Below are 11,397 nucleotides of genomic sequence, written 5' to 3' on the forward strand. Positions count from 1 at the left end.
GCTTGCTTTAGAGGAAGTGCTCGGTGTGAGCACGGGTACATTCACAGCTTCCTGCTGTGTCTGCGGGTGGTCATGTGACTGACCTCACACAGCACGAGGCACTTCCAGTGAGACCATCAGTGTGCGTAAAGCTCCCATCCTGCCGTGCAGCGTGCAAGGCTGTCCTGTAAGCGGTTGCTATTGTTGTTCTTCCAGGTCTTATCTAAGTATCTGGTCCATTAGAGGGGCTCACAAGTTGATATTGTCAGTCAAGTTTGGTAGAAGCACTGACTGGGTGAGCGCACTACCAAATCGCTTTTGTCCCCCCTACAGACGTCTGCAGATCGGGAAGTGCTTTCTTCTCTCCGGCCTGGATTCCATCTTCCAGCCCCTGTTACGATAGCGGTCACACGGCAGCATTCTTATTGCAATATTGGAGCTGCTCCCTTTTCAGGAGTCTGGTTGAAATCAAGCAAGGACCCCTGCAGACAGAGGAATGTCACGGGAATACAAGCGGTAGGGGAAACTGTCTTGATAGGTAATCATCTTTAGCGTTATTACTATTATTGAAGTAGACAAATACAAGCTATTAATGAGCAGCAGCCTGGAAAATGAAATGGGGTAGAAGCTGCTCACTGACTGAGCACTTCCTCTAAAACAAGCTCCACATGGATTTTGTTGCTTTCATAAACATTTCTCTAGGACAAGATTGACTGAATAACGTTCACACAGTCACAATATTTTTGAGTATCTCACTGAGTGTACACTCATCCAGCGTAGAGAGATGGTTTCAGAAGTGCCCTTCGAAGTTGCTGAGATGCAGAGAGAGGGGACATTTCTGTCTAGGATGTCGGCCCTGATGCTCGTGACTGCGACCTGTTATTCAAAGAAGTGGTTCCTGACAGCTTTGCCCCCGACAACGCCCGTCCACAAGTGCCCAGCTGCAAGGGCAAGCACTCTGCTCCACGTGCCAACAGCAGACAGAAGCATTGTTGGGTCCCCGAGTGTCCCGAGACCTTGGGGAGAGGCACTCTGTCGGGTCACCACGGGGCCACCTTCCACAGCGGAGACATGGACACAGGCGGGGGTATGGGCCTTCACTGAGGAGCAGGAGTCAAACCATAGGTAAGAAGGCAAGGCGCATGCCCTCTGCATTCTCTTTCCTCACTCTGTACGGAAAGCCATGGATGCCTGGAAGGCGGGTTTTCTTTGAAGGAGCTGCCTGGTGGAAAGGACACTGTGTACTTGAAATGGAATATATAACAAAAATCAGATGGGAGGCCCAGTGAAAACCAAGGACAGAACCTGAAGAAGTATCGTCACTGCCAAGCAAGGCCAACGATGGGCCCCAAAGAAGAGCTCGGGGGAGGGTGGCAGAGGTGACAGAGCCTGTGGCGGGCAGTGTGGGGAGGCCTCGCGGTCAGAGGGGGAGTGACCGCTCACCAGGCCCAGGAGGCGGCTCACTAACAGAATATTGTGACAGTCTTTTCGCTCTGGTCAAAAAATAGATGAAGAGAGAGAACGCGCCTGGACCCCAGAGGCGCTACAGTGAGCAATCAAGAAAGGCTGCTGGTCCCGGACGGCGTGAGCTCCAAGTCTGAGAAACAGGGAGTGCTCACAAGGGCAGGAGAGTCATCGCGCAGGAGGCCCCTCGCCAGGCAGGAGGCTCCGTCAGCGTGGACGCGTCTCTGTGATTTTCAAGACTTCGGTGCAGTAACTGTGAATGTAACACACAAGAAAAAGTTTTAATATTCATGTTTCGTAACTCCAAAATTTATTTTAGAAGTTACACAAGATAAAGAACGTGGGGGAAGTTACTGAGAAAGTGAAAAAAAAATTGGAGAAACAAATTTCTCTTCATTGCTGTGTGTCCTAAAGTTTTAAGAGTTAGGGAAAAATAAGTACTTAGTATATCTGGAACAGAATCAAATTATACTTCAACTACAAAAATATAAGGCCTAAATCTCGACAGAAATTGATACAAAGAGAGCATATCTACTAAAATATAGGATATCCTGTGGTTGTAGGTGAATTCCATGCCTGGACGCACTTTCTTTTGGTGAAATTGATCAAAACGACCAAAAAGAATAATGAAAACAAGGTTTGCTGTGTGTATGGCGACTCAAATAATACAAAAAAACCATGAAACTACAAGAGGGTCTTTGTGTTTAATCAAATGTTTATTATTTTGGAGTGGGACAGAATGTGTCAATAGTTAACTTGGGCATGGACACTCAATACTGTATTTCTCAGTCTTTTTGCCAATCTACTTCTGACATATTATAAGTATTTATTAACCTTCCCCGTAGTTGGTCAAATATGCCCTCAAAATAATAATTTACCATAGATCAGCACCAGCAAAATAGCCATATCGTTCAAGACTAGTAGTAGGCTTGTTAAGATAAGGGGTTTTTAATCTTTATTTTCTTTAAATCATTTCTTTGGTGTTCTAATTTGGTTTTATTTTTATAAGATGTTTGTGTCTCGTTTTCGAAGGAGGAGAAGGGGACGACAGAGGATGAGGTGGTTGGATGGCATCACCGACTTGATGGACGTGAGTTTGAGTAATTTCTGGGAGTTGGTGATGGACAGGGAGGCCTGGCGTGCTGCAGTCCAAGGGGTCACAAAGAGTCGGACACGACTGGGCGACAACTGAATTTTCGAAGTGGGGCCACTGGAGATAATTATTTAAATGGGACCCAGTGGACAGTAGAGGACCCACATTTTTCCTTAATCTCCATTCAAATCTCATAATCCTGAGAAAACACCCCTTCTTGTTTCAGGGCTGTTGAGTGTCTGGAGAGGGTCTCTGTGCATCCTCGGTGCTTTAAAGTACCATCTTCTGTGTGTGTACGTCTGAAGCCACACTATCAGATCTTCTAGTCAGCTTGCTACACTTCCTCAAACATATTAGATCTTCTAATGGTCATGTGACAATGCATAGGGCGAGAATTTTCTCCTATTCAGTGTGTCTTTGAACACTTACTTTGTGTAATAGATGACTCTCGGGTTTGTTAAGGATTGGAGATGCAGCACCCCTGCCCTGTGGAGAAAATCAGGTGGCTGTGAAATTGTTCTAGTCCAGAGTGGCCTGTGTGCTGGGCTTAGTTGCTCAGTCGTGTCCGACTCTGTGCGACCCCATGGACTGTAGCCCGCCAGGCTCCTCTGTCCATGGGGATTCCCCAGGCAAGAATACTGGAGTGGGTTGCCATGCCCTCCTCCAGGGGATCTTCCCAACCCAGGAATTGAACCGAACTCTCCTACATTGCAGGCAGATTCTTTACCATCTGAGCCATCAGGGAACCCCAAGAATACTGGGTGGGTAGCCTACCCCTTCTCCAGGGGAACTTTCTGACCAGAAATTGAACCAGGGTCTCCTACATTGCAGGCGGATTCTTCACCAGCTGAGCCACAGGGAAGCCCCAGAGTGGTTTAACCCTATGGAAAGGGTTAAACCAGAAAAATGACCTAAAAAGTTGACAAGAGGGAGAGGGTCTGCCAGACCTTTGTGAAATTGGTCCAGGGCCTTGAGAATGCTTAAATTCTTTGTTTACAGGAAGTTCACTTTCCTCTTCATTTTCTTTGAAAATTGAGAACCCAGAGGTGAGGGGAAAAAAGTGAATCAATTAAGATGAATTAGAATTAAAATTAGGATTCTAAAATCTAATCATTTAAAAACAGGTACTTCAAGTCCCTGTCTTTCTGAGTGTGAACGTGTATCAGAAGTCCCTGTCTTTCTGAGTGTGACCGTGTGTCAGGACGTCGTGCGGTGAGCATCGGCCACCTCTATGCTCTCAGAGTTGTCAATGCCAGGGGCTGTTCTTACTCTGAAAAGTATTTTTTCTCCCTTCTCCTTTTCTTTTTCAGAACTGTTTTAGTATCCAGGCACTGAAAAAGCCTAAAAACATTACCAGGCTGATGGCAAAGATCATCCCTAGCACCTACGTGCTGTTCTAGAAATATCTCCCCGTAGAAGAAACCAGAGTTTCTAAGAAAAACGAAGCAGCGAAGGTACAGAATGAATCTGGAGCATCTTGACACACCAGAACAGAGAGCTCTCAAAGGCGACATGAGCCGTATCCAGAAGACTCGAGATTCAGCTTAAACAGGCTCCCGCTGGCTGAAGGTGAACAGGCTGAACTTCAGTAGAAACAGTGATTATAGTCTGTAGAAGCCTGTTAGATATGTTTAAATCTGCTTATTAGCAAGAAATTTTAGGAAACCTAATTGGTCCCCTTTGGAGGATGATAGGGAACAAATTAATTATTTTGACAACAGTAAATAAAAAGATAACATCAAACCCTTACTGTGCCTCCACAAAGCCTATTGTGAGGCCAAACAGTAGGTGAGTATGAGCTTCTCCTCATGAAAATATTCTAGTAAAGCAAAAATGCACTGTAGAATTAGAACACTGGCATTCTGCAGACTTCACTGAATCCCTGGATCTAGTCACGGAGCAGCATCGCCTGGTAACATCACAAAAACACAACCAGACTTGAGGGACTTCCCATCAGGGCCACCACGGACACGGGCCCCGATGTGCTCCAGACCTGCCGGGCAGAGGCCGTTGGCAGGATGCAGGGGACAGTGCTCAGTCAAGTCCAGCTCTCTGTGGCCCCATGGGCTGCAGCCCACCAGGCTCCTCTGTCCATGGGAGTTTCCAGGCAAGAATCCTGGAGTGGGTTGTCATGCCCTCCTCCAGGGGATCTTCTCGACCCAGGGATCCAGGCTGCGTCTCTTGCAGCAGGGGACAGAGGGATACGCTGGACTCCACCATGTGTGAGGTCAGGCAAGTTGTGGGGGCTCCACAGGACAGGCTTGAACATGGGGGAGGACAGAGGTGACCGGCATCAGAGCAGAGCGCTAAGAGGCTTCCGTGGCTTTGGAGCACCAGCCAAGTCCTGGGCTGTGACCTGGATGGGGGTCAACAGTGTTTTCCTTGAAATAATTCAGGAGGTTCTGTCTCTTTTGTGTCATTTTTCTGTGTCTGTAGCTTAGATTTTTGAAAGGTTAAAAGACAAAATAACAAAAAAAACCCCTTGTGTATTAATATTGTTATGTTTGGAGGGGATAATGATCAAAAGAAATTGGTATTAGGCGATGCTGGAGAGAGTTATCCATATTTTGAATTATGATCAATTTCAGACGTGTGGAAAAATGAAGGAATACTCTGACACCGAGTGTACATCAACCAAGATTGCCTGATGTAATCATGTCACCCCTTGATTTCAAGTTTTAAAATACATAGAATATTGGCTACAAGTTAAGGTCTCTTTGCTTCTCTCCAAAGTCTCATTCCCTTTCCTCTGCCCCATTCCTTCCCAAAGGAAATCACTGTCTTCATTTTTATTCATGCAAAGTGTAGAAAACATTTTGACAGGAGTTACTGGCTCGTAGTACATGTTTCACTGATGCTGGAGAATGATACTGTGCAGGTGAGGCCCGGAGTGGTCCGGGGCCCAGAGCTAAGGAGCAGGGGGGCCGGGACTCAGCATCTGCAGGACAGCAAGGGACCAAGGGGAGACTCCTGGGGTGAAGATCTTGTCCTCAGAATCCAGGCTTCACTCTCTTACAGGTCTAATAGTTACAGATTCTCCTGGGTTTTCGACATATACTATTATATAGTCTATATTAGACTGTGGTATTGGAGAAGACTCTTGAGAGAACCTTGGACTGCAAGGAGATCCAACCTGTCCATCCTAAAGGAAATCAGTCCTAAATATTCATTGGAAGGACTGATACTAAAGCTGAAACTCCAAACCTTTGGCCACCTGATGCCCAGAACTGACTCATTTGAAAAGACCCGGATGCTGGGAAAGATTGAGGGCAGGAGGAGAAGGGGACGACAGAGGATGCGATGGTTGGATGGCATCACCGACTCAATGGACATGAGTTTCAGTCAACTCTGGGAACTGGTGATGGACAGGGAGGCCTGGCACGCTGCAGTCCATGGAGTCACAAAGAGTCGGACACAACTGAGTGACGGACTGAACTGAACTATTAAACAATGTATGTAGCTTATATATAATAATATAGCTATATATATTCTTAAGATATAACTATGTTTATAGATACATGTGTAACTCATATGTAATAGTATATCAATGTATAATTTCTTCTTTTCTCCTTTTGTCCCAGCACATAAATAAGCTGGAACCTCTACCATAAATTCAAACACAAAAATATAAAATCCTGGCCAAAAGGGGACACATTTTTAAGACTGTTTTGCCTCGCTTGTGATGTCTGGTTGCGTGTATGCAGCTAAGTTGTTTAATGTACTGGTTAGCATCTCGATTATTGAAAAGTGCCCAGAAGAGGCAACACTCTTAATTTACTGGGGCTTCCATCTCCTCAACTGTAAAGGTAAGTGAGACATTAATATTGTAAGATTCTTTTAGTTTAAAAGTTCTTTGATTCTTCAATCTCCATTTTTTTCAAATATTGTTGAATAAATACGTGATGGTTCGGTTCTCTTAATTTTTGGTAACTAAAGACTAAAAATTCAAGGATAAAATAGGGATCCTCAAAATATAAAGAGTCAGATGAATGTATTTTATCGTTGTATGATTAGAATGCAATGTTTAAAAATCTGTAGGCATGGATAGCATGATGCTGACGGCATTAAAGTTGCTTGGTAGAATTTTACCTCGTGTTTCTTTACTTCTATTGTTTATTTGCATTTTCTAATTAATGACAATAAGCGAATAACTTGAAAAGTAAAATAGAAAATAAATCTATGATGCCTTAAGTGTGCACACCACACTGTCTGTCCCTGTGCACCCCTCTCTCTCTCTCTGAATCCCCTTACCCGTGAGGCCAGGCCAGCTGTCTGCTCTCCTTCCCTGGAGCCTCCGCGCCATCCAAGCTCTGCACCCCACCTGCCCCTTTGCGGCCCCCTGCTGTCTCCCCCACCCTACGCTGTGGGCCGGCCCCAGCCCCCTAGCAGCCCTTCCTGTGGAGCAGAAGAGAGTGGTGGAGGGCGAGCCCCACGGAGGAGCGCCTCCTGAGCGTCCCCTCTGGATGCAGGTCTCCGGCACAGATGCTGGTTCCTGCTGAAGGCGGTGCTGGCCGATCCCCTCCGGGCCCCGAGGCCCGCGCACGTCCCCAGCCACGGCTGTGTTCCAGCCTGTCTGCGCACCGGCCTGGCTCTGCTGGCTCTTCTTTGCCACTGTTGCATTTGCTTCACCTGCTCTGGTTTCCTCCACGACCCAGGGGCCAGGGAGCCCCCTCCTCGGCAAGTGACCCGATGACCCTCTGTGCTCAGGTCTGTGCTGGCAAGCACCTGTCTGATGGCCTTGATGGACCCCTGTGACCTCGTCTTTGAGATCTGTGTTTTGGAGCCAGTTTGCAGATCTTTGGAGATCTCGTTTTTTGGAGATCCTTGGCAGACGGTGTTTTTCACGTGCTAGTTTGAGCTGTATAGGCTCACAAATTAATGTTCAATTTCTTGTTAGCCGAATATTCTTAGAAGTCTTTGAGACAGCGTGTTGTCTCCAGTGAGCAGCTCTGTCTTATCAGAAGTTCACGCTGGTGTCAGATTGTGAAACCTGCACGGTCTCAGCCTCACTCCCCCGTCTCCCGCCCCAGCATGGACAGTAAGCCACTCCCCACTACCCGAGGCTTCAGTTTCCTAAACTATGACAGTAACCGTTTCTAATGTGGCCTTTTTACTTCTAATTTTGGTGAAGGAAATGGCAACCCAGTCCACTACTCTTGACTGGAAAATCCCATGGATGGAGAAGCCTGGTGTAGGCTATAGTCCATGGGGTTGCAGAGAGTCGGACACAACTAAGCAACTTCACTTTCACTCTTTCTAGAATTTTAATATCAGTTCATCATATATGTTAATATCAGCTTTAAAACGAGCAACTCCTTTAAATCAATCTAGACAGAGGGCATCCAGCAATTTCTCTTTCTTGTGGCCTCCAGGTAACAGGGTGGTATTCAGCTCCAGCCCTTGAATTCCTTCCTGGGGAGAGTGAAAGCAGGTTCAGGGAAAAACAGCCCTGCTCCTGGACACTGTGCTCAGAGGGGACTCTGGAAAGCCCGCTGACCCTCCTCCTGTAAACCTCACGTCACCCACAGTGGCAACAGTCAGAGCAGGGAGAGGCTTGGAAACCGATGCTGGAAAAGGCAGATAAGGAGACCTAACACACGCGGCTGTCCACGCTGGACTTCTGGGAAGGTTAGTGAGCAGATTGCAGGCGGAGTCCAGCAAAATTCAAGCCCCGAAACGTGGGCATAGCCAGGGCACTGCAGGGAGAAGGCAAGGAAGACCAGAGCCCCCCGGGAACGGGAAGGCTTGGCTGACCTCCCCACACCCCAGCGTGCTGCGCAGAGTCTCCCTGCTCGGCTTGCATGACACGTAACGAAGCCCTGCAATGGGGTAAGAGCTAGAGGCCTGTAGAGGGACAGCGACGCCCACACTAGATCAGAGAAGTGACCAGAGGTCTCTCGGGGCCTGAGCAAGGCTGAGCAGACATTCGTCCGTAGTGAGCTGCTAACTGTTTATTACTGTTGACACCCTGGTGAAGGAAACGGCCACCCGCTCCAGTATTCCTTCCTGGGGAACCTCATGGACAGAGGAGGCTGGTGGGCTACAGTCCATGCGGTGGAAAGAGCCGGACAGGGCTGAGCAACTAAACTACCACCGCCACGGTAGACAGCTGTGTGTGGAAACGTGCCTTTGGTTTTTACCGTCATCACCTCACGCTCCTCTGCAAGGACTTCCTCTGAAATCTCTGGACCGGGGGTTCCCACTGGACCCGTGACACCCCAGAGACGGGAGAGGAAAGTGGTGGATCCTTGCTGGGAGTCTGATCAGCAGTCACAAGACAACCATGGCCCCTGAGCCCTGGAGAAAGGTCCGACTCCACGCGTGATTCCTGGGGGCTGAGGAGCTCTCACCTGCGGTGACGGGCTCACTGTGGTGACCACTTCACTGTATGTGCAAATATTGAATCACTACATTGTGCTCGAAACTAGTACAAAGCTTTGTGTCAATTATATCTCAGTAAAAATAGAAACACAAAAATATGCAAAATATCTTTTAAATATATCTTATGCTGATTGTATTTTGAAATAATAGTATTCTAGGTATATAGGATTTAATAAACTATGTTATGAAAGTCCATTTTCCCCATTTCTGTTTTCTTTTTATTCAGAGCAACTAGAAAGTTTTCGGTTGCATTTGAAGCTCATGTTGCGCTTCTGGAAAATGTGATCTAAGCCCATCTTCCTCGAACTTTACACACAAACCATCTGGGAATCAAGTTCCAGTGCAGATTCTGATTCCGGAGGTCAAGGTGGGGCTCCCAGGAGACGCCGAGTGGCTGGTCCTGATGCTGCTCGCCTGGCTTCTGCGTACGTTTCGAGAAAAGCAGGAGAGAAACAAAGGCATCTTCATGCTAATTGGGAAGCAGAACCCCTGCTGTGGAGTGTATTAAAGATTAAGTGGGAATTGTCCCCTTCCTACAAATTAAGGAGATCGTGCATCAGAGATAGGTTGTTAACGTGTCTCTCCTTTCAAATCCCTCCCTTCTTGATGCTCTTGTAGGCAGGGAGAAGACCCGGGAGAGGGGGCTTCGCGAGCTTAGTTTCCAGCTTCATTCCTGACATGATGTGGACTCTGGACCAAAGGCTGCCCTGTCCTGAGGGATTTTTCTCACGCAATTTAGAAGAGAAACCATGGTTAGAGCTTGAATGCCATGGAGTCTCGGATGGAGAAGAGCCACCCCACGTGGAAGGCTGAGTGGTGTCCTGATGCGGGAAAGGGAGAGGGTGCTAGCTAGCCCAGGATTTGGGGTGATGGATGGACACACGGGTAGATGTGGCGCTCCTCGCTTCCCAGGCCCCCACGGACACTCGCCCCCCGCCTGCCGGCTCTCCCACTTTGTCTCTAGCCACACCCTTGCAGGGCCAGGCCCCTCTCCCAGGAGTCCCAGGAGTCTCCACTGCGAGACTGGAGCCTGAGCATCAGTCTGCGTGGGGCAGCCCTGGTCTTCCTGCAGCTGCTGGTGTTGAGCCTGGCATCATTAAAAGGTGCCCAGGAACACCCCCACCCCCCACCTCACCATTGCTTTTACATCCCCTCTTCTGCACAGCAGCGTCCTGGGCTCCCTGATAATCAGGATCAAGCTCCTCAGCCAGTGACATTCCCCACCTTGTCCTGGCCTCCCAGTAACACAGAGACGCAAAACAGGAAGCCCAGAGCCCAGAGCACAGCGTCTTGTCCCGGTCTGTAGACAAAATCCAGACACGCCCAGACAATCAGCCCCCGCCGCTTCCTAGGCTGCAGGTCCCCGCGTTTTTACTGAATTAGCCTCCAGGCCCCTGGTGAGACTATTTCTTGCCTAGAATGTAGAGGCAACCAGCCCCTCCCCTCGAGTCCTTTCAGCATGCTGTCTTTGCCTCATGTCCTGTGTGGGAAGATGAGCCTGTTTTCTACAAGGCTGTGGAATTAACCTGAGACAGGACCATGCAACATATTACTGCTCCCACTACACAAAAGGAAAATCTACCTGGGCCCTTCTCTTGTGGGAATAAAACCTTTTTCCATGGATGTTGACTTGCTTGAGTGAAGTACATTTGGAGCAACACCCCTTGACTAAAAGTGTTGCTGTTCGTCATCGCCAGCCTCTGGGGGCTCCTCTTGTACCGGCTGAGTCAGTGAACAAAAGGGCAGAAGGAGCCTCCCCAGGCTGTGTCTTTCAGGACTACAGGTATGATTTCTCCAACAAGACTGCGATGCTTTTGAGGTACTATGTTGAGCCCATTTGTTAGGGATGGAATGTGGAGATTCCCAAATCATTGAATGACTTCTTCACGTCTTCCCTTAGAAATCTGGAGGGAAAGGCAGGGTGTAAGGTGCCCTGAGCTAATGTGTCATGAGTCCTCACTTACCCAGTGGACCGCATGATAGTCTATGTTCCCAGGAATTTGTCCTGGGTCCAGTGACAGCCACCCCCCACTCCCTGTATGACATACCCTGACAAGCGGCTGCAGGGTCATCTAAGAAAGATCGCTTATTTTCATGATGTTACTGCAAGGTCTTTCTCCAAAGATATCCTTCATTCGAGATGTCCACTCATTTCTAGGACAGGATGAGGACACGGAATCTTCATGGAGGGCCTCATATCGGACATCTTGTCACAGATATCAAAGTCCTCAGTTCTGCAAATCAAATAGAACCTTCTTTTTCAGCTCAGCAGATCATCACTTGTGGCCATGGCTGATGGCTTAACTGCTTTGCCCTCAGGTGCCATGACAGGCAAATTCCTAACTTGCCAGATTCCCTCTCCCAAGTGAAATAAGGAACTTTAATTTCTGCTATTTCTCCTGTTTTGACGTGTCTGCCACATCCCAGGTATCAGCACGTGTATCACGCCGTGTACATAGTCACAAGGAAATGTGCTGGCT

At 48.1% G+C, this 11,397-nt stretch overlaps 1 long non-coding RNA gene across 1 annotated transcript; it reads left to right on the forward strand.

The window, feature by feature from the left end:
* The first annotated feature begins 1,457 nt into the window (after nucleotides 1–1,457).
* Nucleotides 1,458–4,282, forward strand: LOC129650746 (uncharacterized). Its single transcript, XR_008713978.1, has 3 exons — nucleotides 1,458–1,704; nucleotides 2,476–2,533; nucleotides 3,847–4,282. It is a non-coding gene; the product is annotated as an uncharacterized LOC129650746 (long non-coding RNA).
* The last annotated feature ends 7,115 nt before the right edge of the window (nucleotides 4,283–11,397 follow it).

This window comes from Bubalus kerabau, chromosome 4, assembly GCF_029407905.1.
Source record: "Bubalus kerabau isolate K-KA32 ecotype Philippines breed swamp buffalo chromosome 4, PCC_UOA_SB_1v2, whole genome shotgun sequence".
In the NCBI taxonomy this organism is placed as follows: Eukaryota; Metazoa; Chordata; class Mammalia; order Artiodactyla; family Bovidae; genus Bubalus; species Bubalus kerabau.